Genomic DNA, 16,838 nt, shown 5'->3' with positions numbered 1-16,838 from the left:
CTTATATATACTTTATGTCCAGACATTTTATGTTTGCAATAATAAATATTTTGATGAGTTCAATTTTATTTCATCAAATTTTATTTTGGTTTAACTGTGTCTTATTCTGAAATCTTGAGATTTGTCATTGTGGATATATCTCATGGGATTTATACATTTATAGATTGAGATCTGTCATTGTGGATACCTCATGGGATTTATAGATTGTTTGAATTGTTCAAAGACCAGTTCTAGAAACTTAGAATAACTGAGATAAAGGAATCTTCAAATTTTCTCTCCCATTTAACCTTATTTATCAATATTAATGAATTTTTTTTCAAAAATGACTAGTGTGTTTCATTCTTGTACTATCTTTTGTAGGGCAGTATTTGTGCAGTCAAACACACTATTCTTTCAAAAAATTAAAATGCAGATTTGGAGTAAAGATAAAATTTTTACTAACAATATGTTCAATTCTCTAACAGCTATTGCTCATAGATGGGCAATATGCTCATATTGCCCACAGCATCTTAAGGTCTATCACAGATACTAAGCATGGTGCAATCTTGAATTTCTTACCGCAAATGATGCTATGAAAACTACTAAACACTACAAAAATTCACCCAAGCAAGTTTTCATAATCATGTGTTAGTTGACACTTTTTTATTACATGAATCTTGACAAAGTCTATGTCAAATGCCACCGTACAACATTATTTTTCTGAATCAACCTGAACAGCATCAATACTGTAGATTCAATAACATGACTTACAGACATAGAATATTAAATTCAGCTCTTGGCAAGCATGGATATCCCTAAGATCTAAAGCCTGATGACATTTCCCAGGCACTGAATCAGACACTATCAAATAAAGCAGCCTGATTCAGCTGAATCCATGAGATCTATATACAGACTTGCTATATTGCATGTGAATGCTGATTTCCCCTTGGGAAACTCCTTAGAAATTTCAAAAGATTCAGTGACTCATGAGTTCACCCTCTAGCCAATGCCTGGTTTTATCTATTAGTCAACCTTCACTGACATAAGAGGGACCACCAATAAATCTCAGATAGTAATTATTTACCATCACTAAACAGGTTATTGGAAAGCTTACTCCATTCAGGTCATTGGACTCTTTGAAGATTGTGTATGTCCATCTTCAATTCAGATGAAAAATTTCATTCTGAAGGATTTTGAAGTATAATGAGGAGAAAGATAGGTTCATTTAATCCTAGAACCATTCCTCACTCACTTTTTGGTTTTGCAGGTGGCATTTAAACCATAACATTTTGAATGAACTCTAAAGTCAAGGGCAGGAAAACAATCCCACTTGCTTCTCTGGCTATAATTCCGAATCTGACTCACTTGAGTGCCTACAGATATAGAATAGTGGGTCCTGGTGTCAGTCTGAGCCAATAACAGCAATAACAAAATCTTTCAATCAAACTAAAAGAATCCAAAATATGAACCCAAATAAATCATCAAGCATGTGGACAAAGAGTACTTCCCATAAAGTAGAAAAGCTACCTCCATCTGATATCAATTGCACATCAAAAAATAAAGTCAATGCAAAGGGATGTTTGTAAAATTGGCTAAATGCTGGGGCAGAATTTTTCATTTCAATACATGCAATTTTCTAACCCAAGAGACTTTTTGGGACCCAGCCCTGAATTTGGAGTAGTTTCCTACTTGCTAATTCAGATTTTGAGTCTCAGCTTAATCATCACTTCCTTACTAAAGATTTTCTTGACTTCATAATGTTTAATATAATTAAAATTATTTTTATACAGTTATTTGTATAATTGTTAGCCTTTCTGCTAGATTTAACATTCCAGGAGGCAAAAGAGCATCTATTTTGTTCCCTGACACATAATAGATGACCAATGTTTATTTACTATTCAGTATTTTTTTTAAGATTTATTTATTCTTGCATACAAGAATCAGGGCACAGGCCAGATGTGCATGAGGGTGAGAGTATTCACCAGAGACAGAGCGGGGAAAGAGAACAGGCAGAGTGACTGAAACACACTGCTGAGGGGAGCAGTGGGTGAGACAGGAGAGATCTGCTCTGCTGTGCCATGTGGTTTCTCCCTGGCCTGCTGGGGATCCAACTGTGATTGCTTCACAGTGTGGTCCTTAACCCTTTGCGTCACCAGGGAGGCCCCTGACATTATTTAAAGAGCAACCAGATGATCAACAATTAAGCACTCAGAGAGAATTCCTGGAATAGATATTGGGTTTCTCGCTATTTAAAATCTGATCTAGCCTAATATTGTAGGTACTTAGATATGTCAATCTCAATGTTCAGTCTTAAAATACTGAATAGGACCTCCCTGGTGGCGTAGGCGGTTGAGTGCAGTGCTGTGAAGCTGTCCTCAGCCTCTGCGGCACAGGTTCAATCTCAGCCGGCCAGGGAGATTCCCACATGGCACAGCAGACCTCAGCTCTTGTATGCATAAATAAATAAATCTTTAAAAAAAAAGGAAGAGAAGTAAATAATGTCAATGAAGGATCAATAAATAAGTAATTTGTGAGACAATGTATTCTACCACTCACTATTTATTAGAAATTACTCCTGTTATTTCTAATGATAGGAAATTACTCCTTATAACTTTCATGCATGAGTCGGTTTCAGTCTCAGATGCAAACCAGAATAAAATCTATTTCTTCTATACCACAGTATTTAAAATATGGCAAAATAGTCATATTGTGTTCCTATATGTCTTCTACCTCCAGGCTTAAATTTTTGGTTCTTTAAATGTTTGTCATATACTCTGGATTTGATTCTTCTCACAATTATTCTTTTACTCAATGTGTTACTCAAATTAACCAGACCCCACAGCACTCCAAATGTGGTATGACCTAGGCAAGGTAAAATAAGCCATTGTCTTCCTTAATTTAGACTCCATAATTTTATGAATGTAGCCTAACATTGCTTTGCTTTGGTATCCTATTAAACATATTTTCAAAATGAATTTCACTGGACTCAGCACCTGCTTAGTCAAAGATGTGATATCTCCTGGAAATGTGAGCTACTTTTCTTTGTCAAATGTGTGTCAGTATTGTATTTATTTTATTTTTTAAAGATTTATTTATTTATTCATTCATTCATTCATTTATACAAGCACTGGGTACAGTCAGAAGCGCGGGAGGGTGAGAGAATTCACCAGAGCCAGTGTGGGGAGCAGAGCAGACAGAAGGACCGAAGCACACTGCTGAGAGGAGCAGTGGGTGGCAGGAGAGGTCTGCGCGCCATGTGGGACCCTCCTCCGGTGTCCGGGGAGCAGCCGGGGATCGAGCTGGCGCTGCAGAGGCTGAGGGCGGCTTTGCAACCCAGCGCTCAACCGCTGCGCCACCGGGGAGGCCCTCAGTATTGTGTTTAACTCCCAGTGTCTTTAGGAAAAGTATATAATATAGTGTATGTAGAAGAGTCTTAAGAGTCGATTATTTAACAGGCATTAAAAAAAAAAAAATACAGTTTTATCTTCCTTTTCCTTTCCTTTTCTTCCTCCACCAAACAAAACCAGTTTTGTTGGTGATATTTTAGGATCACTCAAAATGGTTGAGCCCTAAATAATTGCTTTGGTTAGCAATGGGAAACAATAAAGTTCTCTTTTCAATGATGATAACTTTTCTAGGCTTTTAAAAATCAAATACAAGAAGAATACAACACATAAAGTCTCTAAGTCATCAGTGTCCAGAATTCCTATAGTTTCCTAGTCTGGCAGAGTCTCTGCCATTATATTCCCCAATAAGGACTTATTGCACAATCCATCTATTGCTCCCACAAGGCCTAAAGGCCATGAGCCCAAAGAAGGAACCCTAGTACATTCATGTTCAGTGACTGTTTCTGACTGCTTTTAGATGATGATAGGTGAATTGCTTGGGAAAATATATCATCTTTTTTTAAGCTATGAATGTTCATGCTCCCACACTTGTGACTATGATAATACTTTACGAGATTCATATGGCTTAATTTCTCATATTTTTCTTTTTTATAAGGATCATTTAACACTCTTATCTATTTGTTCATAATATTGCTACATGTTTGTTCATTTAATTATAGCAAGCATTTCTTATACACAATTTCAAAAGTCATATAACTTTTTAAGTACCAGAGAGGGAAAAAAAAGTTCTCTTCTACCTTATTTAATTGTTCCTTCTTGTATTCATTGCTTACTTATAAATAAAATAATGCATGCATATGTCTTAATTTTTCAGGTTTTTTAAAATAATTTCTAATGCCTTCCAATTATGCAAGAGGAAAATTTGACTGTTATTCAAACCATTTCTCTCTTACCTTTTCACTATCTTCTCAATTTAATTCTATTATCATTTTTATCACATTAATAATTAATATGTCTATAAATGTTTTGGAGTACTCAGACAGTATACTATAATTATGGTATCATCATTGTAAACATTTTGTTTTTCTTGGAGTTAGCCATTGCATCTTTTTTTCTCCATTTGCATTGCTTTATAAATAATAAAATTTCAAATAGAATTATAAAAGTATATTTAAGTATGGTCAAACACATCAGGTAATCTTTCAGTATTTACTAGAATAATTTCTCCTTTCCAATTTGGGCTTTCTGAGAACTAATTTTCCTGAGGCTTTCCTTCACCATTATGCTGAAATTCTCTTCATTTTCCTTCTCTTCGGTTCCTGTGCCTCAAATCCTATACCATACTCTTCCTCACCTATTTGATATTAGCATTTTTTTTTAGTGGTGTCCTGAGAAAGCCTGCATGGGATATAAATGTTTTAAACATTGTGTGTCTGAAAACATTTTTATTATGCCTTCACATTTGATTTAGCTGAGTTTAACAGAGTGTAATAGTCTACGCTGGACATTATTTTCCCTCAGGATTTTTATGCATTAATTGACTGTTTTCTAAGCTTAAATGTTTATGTTGAAAAGTGGAAAAGATGCTAACATGTGAATTATATGGTGCAATTTGTTCCTCTCCTCTCCTGTTCATTCCCCTTCCTCTCCTTCCTTTTCTCCTCCCTTCCCCTCTCAGATCAGTTTCTCAGATCATTAATGATGGGCATTTTCTTGGCTCCTTGTGAACTCTTTCAATTTGGAAACATATTCATCAGTTTTAGGAAATAGAGTATTACTTCATTCACAGTTTTTTCCACTTTGTTATGTCCCCTTTCTTTTGGAACTCATATTATTCTGTTGCTGTATCTTTTGGAAAAGAATTTCCCTCCAAATTTTCATCTTTTTATCTTTAGATGTTACTTCCGGAAAGATGCATCAAATATATATTCCAAACATATTGTTGATTTTAATTTTTTCAAATATTTGTAGTTTGCAAGACATTTCTTATTCAGTGTGACAGAACCGTGCTCGTGATTCAAATGCAGTGCCTTATCTCACTGAGAACTCTATGTATAGCTTAGCTGTTTTATTATCTTTACTTTATTACCTGTTTGCTCGGAATCTCCTTTGTCTTTTAAAAAAATCTTTTTTTTTTCCTAGTTTAATTTTATATTTAAGTATAAGTTCTTAAAACCCTGCTGGGCAAAAGGAAAAAAGAAAGCTGTGGACCTATGGCTTGTACCATAATTGAAGTGGAGACCGTGCTATTCCACTTACGTCCAAATGACAACTTTTTAAGTCTTTTGCTTTAAAGCTAGTGTTCTGAGCCTAAGATAGGCTCACTTTAAGCTACTTCTAAAATGTGCTGATATCAGCATTTTGCCAGCCAAAAAAGAAAAGGCAGCACTCCCAGTATAAAACATAAACTTTCACTAAGTCCTCTGACTTTCAATTCAGTGTCACACCCTATGCTGGTTTTGCTTGCTCCCCCTAAGTAAAAAGTCTCACTAGAGTAACTTTGCCAGATATGAAAACTTTATTTCCTCTGCTGAGAAAGGACTTCGAATTTAATCTGGGTATGAGGCTTGGGGGGATGATCTGTGAGTCTAGCTGCTTCTTTTATACAATGTTCTACACATCTTAATTTCAGTTTCAACTCCTAAAACCAATTTAAATGTATCTGGTTAACAAAATTCCTAAGACTTTAAAGAATATGCAGGTAAATTTATATTTTTTGTATCCCCCCAATAAATTCAAATAAATATGTATTATTATATATGTAATATAGAGTATCTATATTCAATACATTATATATTATGTATAGACTTTATATTTATATTAAATATGCTATTATATATGTATATATTATATTATATGTGTAAGCTATATATTATATTGAATTGATATTTATATTGGGTAAAGCATTTTTCTTATACATATTTTATATGTATAAAATGTTTGTATATATAACACATGTTATATGTTTGTATGTATAAAATGTTTGTGTGTATAAAATATATATGTATAAAATATATACTTTTGAATTTAATGGGGGATACAAAATTATATGTAAATATAAATATATGTTATAAAATGATATGTAAGTATATATAGTACAACATATATAATACAGTATATGTCTTTATAAACTGTAGTATAAGAAATAGTTATAAAAACAAATAGTTTATTATCAAAAATTTAGATTTAACTGAGTATCTTATAGTTTATCTGGCAGTCCAGGAACAGTGGAAAGTAGAGTAAGAACATGTTAGGAATGCTGAAACTCTAGTTTACAAAATGGAGGAAAAGACATTTGAAAGAAAAAGGCATTTATATTTTTAATATAATATTTAGACTTTCAAAAGTAATTCAAAAAGTTATTAATTCACAAGTTTTTTAAATGGAGAGGGAGGAGTATCTAGGAAATAGTATGAATAAAATCTTCATCTATTATAACAGAAATTCACTACCTTTCAGCTATTGTCGAAAGCTGAGAAATAAGAATATTATGATAACATTAAGGCAACCAACTGAAGACTTAAAAGCAGGGATGACTGAATATGGTTATTGCTGGGTGCCAGGAAGTGGACTGCAAAGACATGTGGAGGAGGAGATTATAAATTTTTATTTCAGCTTTTTTTTTTTTTGAGGTAACATTAGTTTCAGCACTGTGTATGATTTGGAGGTATTACATCACTGCAAATATGTTATTACATCACTGCAAATACGTTACTACACCACACCCATCTTGTTTCTCTTTGGATTGTATAAATCTACTTTAGTTTTTAAATATATATTTCATTTTAAATGAAACTTTAAAATTTGTTTTTAAGAAATGCCTTAAGATAACAGTTATATGTCTAGTACAGTGTTTATTTTCACAAAGTAGCGAAAGTATCAAATCCATTATGTGCTGCAGTCTCAACTTATAAAAACTTGCATGTACATCTTAAATTTGGAAAAGTTAGAGTAAAAAATACCTTAAGTTTCAAGGAGAAAAATCTATTGAAAAATTGGATTTTCTTTTTATCTAGTAAGAAGAATTTTTTTTCTTGATAAAACGTTGACTGTGAAAGCAAAACTTCCATCTGGTGATAATAATCTTGCTTTCATGAAAGCGCAGTCAAGAAAAACACATTCATTTTTCTACTTCCAGAGCTTACTGCCGTTACTGTCAGATATCTGAGCAATGTTCCCATTTTCAATAATGATTGAATAAGTAATTGTTTCATTAGTCTTAATCTTGGAGTTTACTATAATCTAGGTTTCATGAATAAGCATACTAATTTGATTAATTTCTTTCTAGCAGTAACTTCAGTTAATAAGAGTGATAAAGACAATACAGAAAATATAGCATTCCTGTAATTACTAATGGAAGTTATGAATATGAAATATGCAATTTTCAAATTGGAGGATGAAAAATATAAGAGGAGCATAGATTTAGTACATTTTCACGATAATATCAAACAAACTTGATACACAATGAATGGTCTATGAATCTACTTCAGTTCAAACTGGTTGAGCTCATGCATAAAATGTTGCTGTAGCCTTTGTGTTCAATATTGTAGGGTCTCTGATCAAATTCTCTAGTAATAAAAAAAGATTACCCAGCAACCACTGTGCATCATAATTGTACAAATCATTGTTGCTCCCTAGAGACAAAATCATACTGGTTTACGGATATCCAAGTCTGTGGTGAAAGTCATGTCTACAAAATATTGCTACTAGTTTCTACAAAGCACTATAAAATCCAACCTAGTTACTTATTGAATACTCACTCTTTTCAGTTTAATTTACAAAATTACACTTCAATGAAAAAAGGAAATGACAACAATGCTACAGTTCCAACAAAGTCAAGATTTGCATGTACTATTTATGTTTAAAGGGTTTTTTTTTTTGCCTACTTAGGATTCATAATATACTTTATCTTATTTTACAACAGAAAGAGAAATTATGGCTCAATTTACTAAAATAATTATAATCATAATCACATCTGTTCTTGAAAACTGTCAAATATCTCCAGAGTGCACTGCATACATTTCTTTTCTGAGATACCCTCTTTTATGAGTTAATTAAACAATTTCACAGCATTATTGTACAACTATTCTGCGTGGCATATTGTTTGTGCAGAACATTCTCTTTAATAGCTCTATTCTTCAAACAGATGTTCATTTAAATTTTTTTCTGCAGATTTTATTTGAAGAACAATTAGTGCACTTATTCTACTATACAATCACCTTTCTTTGGATTTTGAAGATTCTCTCCCTATTTCTTATAAAAACCCTATTGTTATCAACAATTTTAAAGGTAAAAAAGGAATCACTCCTTAACTTAGTAAATGTCTCAGCTCAGTGCATAAGGATGTCAGAGAAAATTATCTCCAAATAGTGGCTACACAAAGTTACCTTGGTATCAGAGTACAGAGTCAATAAATGCTTTTTTCAAAAGCATGAAAAAAGATTTAAAAGCATGACTACACATTTCTCCACTCTCCTTGTTTTGTTTTACGTATTATTTCCTTATACCTCCAAGTATATTGGATTCATTATAAACCATAATGCAATGGCTGATTAAATAGAAAAAAAATGGATGAAAGGACCCTTTAAGTTTACTTATCAAAAGACAACTGAATTGAAAGACAGTCCTTAAGACATACTTTCCTGGGAAAGTGACACTGCACATAGCTAGGCACTGGCTTTTCTTATCCAAACATTTTAAAGGAAGGAGATGCCATCTACTGTGTATTTTGAGGATGAAGTTTCGTCCCCTGCTTGACTCAAAACAAGTTTTACATGGTTTGAGTCTGTGGCCAGGTTTAATTTAAGCAATTTTCTCAACGAATTTCTCTCTCTCTCTTAGTCTCCTAGTCTTAACAGAGCAATGGGCAAAGGATCAGCTATATTTACCAGGGTAGATATTGTACTTCATAAAAAGAAGGGTAATTTTGCTTTCCTTTTATGAATAATCTGAGAACAATGATGCGAAATGTATACTCTTTTACCCTTGGTTAGGTAAATGATGTAAAAATGCATTCTGCACTTGCTGTTGAATTATGGATTAATGAATTATGACATCTATCTACTTTAAAGGTGTAATATGCATTTCCTTAGGCGGAAATACACAGTAGTATGGGCCTTCCTGGTGGCACAAGGGGTTAAGCACAGCACTATGAAGCGATCCACAGTTTCTGTCGCACTAGTTCAATTCCCCAGCCAGCCAAGTTGCTAATCCACATGGCACAGACCTCTCCTGTCTCACCCACTGCTCCCCTCAGCAGTGTATTTCAGTCAATCTGCCTGTTCTGCTCCCCACTCTGTCTCTGGTGAATTCTCTCACCTCCCCCGCACCTCTGACCTGTAGCCCAGTTCTTGTAGTATACATAAATAAATAAATGTTTTTTTTTAAAAAAGAAATACACAATAGTATGTTGTCAGAGCTATTTATCTCTTCCTTTTCTTTCAACCATAGTTTAGTTGGGCAAGAATAAGAAAACCTGAAAAGTTAAGGCATTACTTGAAATTTAAACTATGCTACAAATTGAGCACCTGATTTTCAGGCTAAAAATGTGCAAAATGTTAATTACTGGAGTTTTAGAAAAATTGAATATCCCAGCTAATATAGCAGTTTAAATAACGAATCTTGAATTTTTTCTTTACCTAGATCTTAGATTTCTAAACAGGAATAGTCTCTAGGAAGGTTATTTTAGGATAATCTTATGAAGATACCAATTTTAGGAAAGAAGGTTCCTGGGATGATTAAGAGTCTTATATGACAGGGAGGGCATTTATCTCTGCCATGTGACTCGCAGTGAGTGAAAGTGGAATGGAATGCATGTGACCACCTGCCAGAAGCAGAGCACTCCAGACACTGTAAAGAGAGTCCATGTAGGCAGTAATTTGAAAACCATCAAAATTTTTCAGATGAATATGCTTGTTTAATGTAATTTAATACACCTATGTATTAAAGTGTTCTTTGATCATTGAAAATTATATGTGTTTTTTAATATGTTAAAGAATGCTTGCAGTGTAAACGTTGAAGAGAAAAAGAAGTAAAAAATAAACAATAGGCATATTATAAACTGTCATAATTACATATTTGTCCTAACTATGCAACCTAGCATCTTACTGCATATGCCCTACATTAAGAAAAAGAAATTTCCAGTCGCACTTTTGCCTCTACTTAGTCACAACTATCTTCATCCCAACTTACCCATTATCTGACTTAAAACATTTTGTCTGAGGGGCCTCACTGGTAGTCTAGGGGTAAAGTCTCAGAACTATCACTACTACAGCCTGAGTTCAATCCCCAGCCAGGGAGCTACCTACATATGGCACAGCAGACCTTTCCTGTCTCGCCCGCTGCTCTCCTCAGCAGTATATTTCAGTCATTCTGCCTGTTCTGTTCCCCACTCTGTCTCTGGTGAATCCTCTCACCCCCAGTATCTCTGGTCTACACCACAGTTCTTCTACACAAAAATAAATTTAAAAAATATTTTGTCTGGTTTGCTTTGCTCAATACTATGTTTGATATTCATTTATGCTTTTGTATTTATTTATAGTTCAATTATTCTCACAGCTATAGGTCTTTAATAAACATAGCACAATTTATATTTACCTACTCTACTATTGAGAATTTGGTTGTTGCCAGCATATAACCTTTACAAATATTGCTACAATGAACATAATTGTGCCATTGATTGATATCTGAATGTTAATTCACTCTTAACTAGGAAGAAAAAACTCTATTAAAATGGTGTATACACACACACACACCATAGAAATTTATATTACTGTATGTTTTGTAAATTTAAAAAATATTTGTGTCTGTTCAGTAATTTTTCTTTTTTTATAATGGCTGACTCTATTTTTGGTATCAAGGTGTACTGGCTCCAGAAAATGTGCTAAGAGGTGTTGTTCTTCTTCTGTCTCTTTGTATCAGTATAACCCTCAAAGAAAGGGTAGGTACCAAGTTCCCTACCCCGCCCAAGGAAGGGAATTGCTGATCAGCAAGGAGAAGCTATAAAAGACTGGAGGAAGGGCTTGGGAAAGAAGAAAAAAAGGAAGGAGGCCACAACATGGAAGAGAAATATGTGAAGAAGCCATGCTTGCTTCTTGACCTCGAACTTGTTGTACCAAGGACTTGGGGAAATGGAAGGAGACACTTAGAAGAGATGTAGGTGAGAGACCCATGGGGAAGCGGACAATGGCAGCCTGGATCTCAACTTGTATTTTGATTTTGCTCTTTTCCTTCCAGACTTGCCTAGATCCTTCCACCCCTTTCAGATGGTTCCCCAACAGAAGGGGTCTTAGACTGTGGCAAACTATTGGGCCTCAGTGACCACACTTTGGGCCAACCCCATTTGGCTGGGCATTTACTGGCAAGGAGATAGATAACTTTGGGTGTTTAATTGGAAACTCTTTTAATTATATTCTTTCTCTTCTATTTCACTAATTGTATTAAAGTTCTTTTCCACTGAAAGTCTTACAGATTAGAGTATGCTTTGTTTTTTGCAGCCGATAGCAGAACCCATTTAGAGCATGGGGATCCTGCAGTGCCCCTCAGTCTTCTGGATAACATCTTGGAATGACCTTTGCAAGTTCATGCTTACTATAAATATTAAGTCGCATTCATAAGGAAGCCATTTGGCTTTAGATTTTTCCTGGGAAATTTTCATAATAGTATATTCAGTTCCCTAAAAGACATATTACCATTTAGAGTATACCACTTTTGGTAAGTTGTTTTTCATGAAATTTTTCCATTTCATCTACAAGCTAAATGTCTCATTTTGTCTTTTAAAATGTTTTTAGTATGCATATTGGCCATCACTTTTTAAAATCACTCTTACATTGGTAATGTTTTATGTTCTCTTTTTCTCAGTTTTGTTAAAGATTACCAATTTCATTAGCATTTACAATGTATCAAAATTAGTGTGTTGATTTTTTTCTTATCTTTGTTTCTTGTTTCATTGATTTCCGATCTTATTTTTAGAGTTTCTTTCTGCTTTTTTAGCTTTGATTTGCTCTTTTCCTGTGTTCTTAAGATGGAAGCCTTCACCTTCAGTCTTCATTTGAATACAAATATAAATACTGCTTTTGTTTTTACATAATTTGTTTTTGTGTTGTATTTTTACTAGTAAATTTTAACTATTATACAAAAAAGTAACAATATTATTAATATCATGTACCATATAGTGACACATCACTGAGCTATACAACAAATATTTATTGAGTTCCTGCCACAAGGCAGGATCTGGGAACACAGTAGTGAGTGAGGCACAAACCTTATTCTCATAGAGCTCAGATTAAGGAGGGACTGCATATAAACAATAGACAGACATTATTATTTGCATTTTACAAAAGATACAACTAAGACCAACAAAGACCAAGCAGAGAAGTTTATAACCAGCAGATTGATGGGGTCTCCAAATATCATATTTTTTCTACTCAATCCAGACACTTTCAAAGAATGAATAATTCTGTTAAGGGGTTCCTTGCTCCATACTATTATATTCTATGACACAAAGATAGTTAGGAATAGCAGAGAATAGCCAATATTTCCCATCAAAGTTTTTAACAATTCAATTGGTTTTTTAGTGATGAGACTAATATTCAGGGTTTGAATCACAACAGTAGAACGTAATAACTGGAGGATGTTCAGAGATGATTTTATTTAGTCCTATTATTTATAGATTGGTCAAAAGCAGGATGGGAGACAAATGTATAAATTATTAGTGTAAAACTTCAAGAGAAAATAAACAAAGGAAATACAAAGCACGTACCATAGAGAGCAACTATATCACCATAGAAAATTCACATTATATAAATGAGCATTTCTTGCAGCCTCAAAATTAAAAATACTGTTGTCAAACATTCCTATTTCTCCTCTACTCAATGGTTACTTGTTTCAAGTTCCTTTTTATGCATTCCCTACAAAAAGCCTCACAAATAAACAAAAGACATTGTATGGGTTCAGTCTACACACAAGCTCCTAGCAGGAATCTCAACTGCTCTGTTGTTTGTTTCCCTTTGCCTCACTGCTCAGGGCAGACTGCAGACAGTTGGCTGCCTTTGCCTTAAGCAGAAGAGACTGAACAAAGAAATCCCAGGGCCCACACTGTTCAAAAATTTTTCTGAGAATACTCCAGGGCCAATGCATTTTCAAATCCTGTGACTTTTGCTTTAAGAATTAAAGAAGGGCCAGATGAACACAAATTAGATGCTGGAGGGTTGGGGGAGAATGATAATGACTGAAGGAGACATTCAGAGAGCTTCTGAAATGGGGGAAAGTAGACTTCAACCAGTAGGAATGTTTGTGAAAGAGAGGATTTGGTGCTTCTTTGGCATACACATATTCACATCTGTCAGAGTTGGGTATAACAGGTAACTAACCTAATCTGACAAATCACACCAATGTTCAAAACTCAGCTCCCGTTCTGATCATTTTAGTCTGTGTGATGAATGCTGTTTAAAAACTATCAATCTGACAGAAGAACTGTACCTAATTAACACTCTCCTTATACCCAGCAAATAACAAACATGATGTAGGGGAAAGAAATGTATTCACACTTCCTTATCAAATTAGGGTCAAAAATGTTCTTAATTAGCTAAAATCAATAAATGTGACAGCAAAATGAATGTATTTATATTATCAGCTAAAGGTACAGTAAAAGAAAGGAATCTGCCTGTTTTTTAAGCAGTTCAGAAGGGATTGAGCTGAGTGGATTTTATCAATGATACCCAGAATCTGCTGGAGATTTATTTCAGAAGCAGCAGACATCCTAGGGTGTATAAGACTTATTTGTTTTTAATTATGAATATTCATGGAAACTTAGGGGGGAAACAGGTAATTAATCAATAAAGGCCATGTTGCCCTTGGTGCTTATTTACAAGCACACATGTAAATGCACATACTTAAAAATAAAGTGGGTACTATGGACGCTCAATAGGGGTCTCCTTAGAAGTTCATTCTATTTTCTGTGTTTTTGTGGCTAGTATCTACCTAACAAAGTTTTCCTTGAGGAGTAATCTCAATTCAAAACTTGAGATCCTAAAAAGACAGAAGAGTGGTGCTTGCAAATAACTCAGGTTGTGGGTCAGCAAACTACCTAGTTTCCATTCCTCTCCAATTACAGTGTTTTCATTCTAAGAACACTGGGTAAACCGGATGATGTAAGAGAACTGTCTTACTGACAACATTAAGTTGCTAACAGAGAAATGCCCACATTTGGATTATTAGTTAATTGTGATCTCAACAACAATTTTATACTTACTCCTGTTTAGACCAAATTTTGTTGTATTTTTTTTTAATGGCATTTGAGATAGTCATATAGCAAAGGTTAGTACCTCTTCTAATTACAGCTGTCTCTCATTGAAATCATCCTCATCAAAGATTCCATTTGATTCCTGCCATGTCAGTGGACACACTGAGTATCATGCCCGCCCCTATGGGTGGATGGTATGTTTGTTTACTTAAGAAAGTGTCTGGAGGCCTCTACTGGTGTTTAGGAAAATATCAACTGAGATAGAACAATAATCTTAAAAGTATTCTAAACAGATGAATTTCCTTTACATGTGGTAAATCCCAAACTTCATTTCTATATTTCTTTTTTAAATCACTCTTTCACTCGTGTAAGTGCTGGTAAATTCATTATTATCATTTCTGATATCACCTCTTATAAGCGCACTGTGTCACCACAAGATAGCTGTGTTCTCTTCTTGGGCAAATGCTATTTTGTCTGGCCTACACAAGCTGCGCTAATTTATAAACCTGAAGATTATTTTTCCACTTTCTGTCAGTTTGTATCATGTCTGAATGCTCCATTCCCCAGGGATTAGGGCAGATTTTACATCAAACCACCTGTTTACTTTTTTTTTCTTTTTTCAGTAAAAGCAAAACAGTTTTGTTGTAAATTAATGGCATCCACATCAGTTGGGGGGGGGGAATTGGCTTCTGTTTCATATCTGTTGTACTTCAAGTCTAGTAAAAGCAACAAATCCATAAAACACAGTGAGAAGCTGCCAGGGGGAAAAATGGTTAGGAGACAATAAAATCTGTAGCAGACACAGGAGTGATTGCAATATTATTTCTAAAACATACAGGAAGAAAGGAGGTGATTACAATTAATTGTGACCTTGCTATGTGTCATACTCTTATAGTAATTTCCTCAAAAATGACAACAATATTAGCAATTACTTTCCACATTCTAGAGCTTACAATATTCTTTGTAATGCATATAATACATAACCCCAGTATTCCTCCACCAATGGAAGAGAGGCACAGCGAAAAGGAAAAACAGTCAAATAACACAACCAGCAATCTTAGTGAATATATAGACATCTATATATTTCAAAATTGGATGCACACACACTCTTGAAATACAGGTGAGGAAGCTTATTTCCATTGGTTAAACTGCTACATGTCTTAAGTCTAGTAGTACCCTAAGAGCAGATCCTGAGGATTCTTTTGCAATTTTTTTTTTTTTTTTTTTTTTTTTTTTTTAGAAAACAGTCTTGGGAGCAAAGGAAGCAAATGCAAAAGCAGAGGACATAAGCAAGAAATTGATTCCTGGGGTACTCAGCCTCAGTCTAATTTGTGGGTTTATACCAGGTTTCTATCATCACCTAAAGTCAAGGCAGTGGTTATTTCATTTCATATGTCTAAGTGTAAAGAATGATTAGGATACTCCTCTGGCCCCTCTGGAGATGGCTCCAATCACCCAAAGGATTTCAAATTATCAGCAGCAGCAATAGCAGCCTTCAAAGGCTCTCCCACTTTCTGAAAAAGCAGTCCACAGAGTCTGCTACACTATATGATGCTTTTATGACATTTACTGAGAACTACTGTTCAGTCTCATTTCAAACACAATTTTGGAGCTGTCTGGTAAACTTAAAGACTGATGAGGCCCTTCAGATCATGAAATATGCATAGAGATAAAAGATAAGTTATAATTTTATAGTCTATTCCACCAATACCGACTATAATTCATTTTTCTATGAGACAATGGATAACAAAATAAATCATTCTAATAACTAAGAAATAACAGTAGGGTTTTTTTTTTTTAATAAAGAAGATAAAACTTGTAAGCATAAGCAAAATTCTGTCTATGTTAGCCATACAGCTATACTTTGGGTCAACAGGGGGATTTTTAAGTTGTAGATCACATTTGGGGTAGCACTTACTCCTTCCCAAGAATTTCAGATTTATTGAAAATTAGAATTCCAATCCAAATTTTCCTTTCTTTTCATGTAAAAAAATAGAATACTGTTTTTTTTTTTTAATGGTACTTTGAGGTTCATGGAATTTTCATTGGGCTTAAAAAGAAAGCTGAGATTTTACTTTATTTGTGAAATTCTGATAAGCAGATCTTCTAACCCATGGAAGTAGCAAAATAGTATTCATTCATTTTAAAGCAATTGCTGTATCTGCCATAGTGAATATTTATCATTTTAGATAATGTTGAAAAGAATTTTTGAATAAGCCTGCACAGGTTTACATGTTATATGTACCTACCAATATTCAGAGCATGACCTC

The sequence above is a fragment of the Talpa occidentalis genome, unplaced genomic scaffold (assembly GCF_014898055.3).
Source record: "Talpa occidentalis isolate TD23 unplaced genomic scaffold, MPIMG_talOcc4v2.1 talOcc4.3, whole genome shotgun sequence".
Classification (NCBI taxonomy): Eukaryota; Metazoa; Chordata; class Mammalia; order Eulipotyphla; family Talpidae; genus Talpa; species Talpa occidentalis.
Note: the sequence above shows the minus strand (reverse complement) of the source record.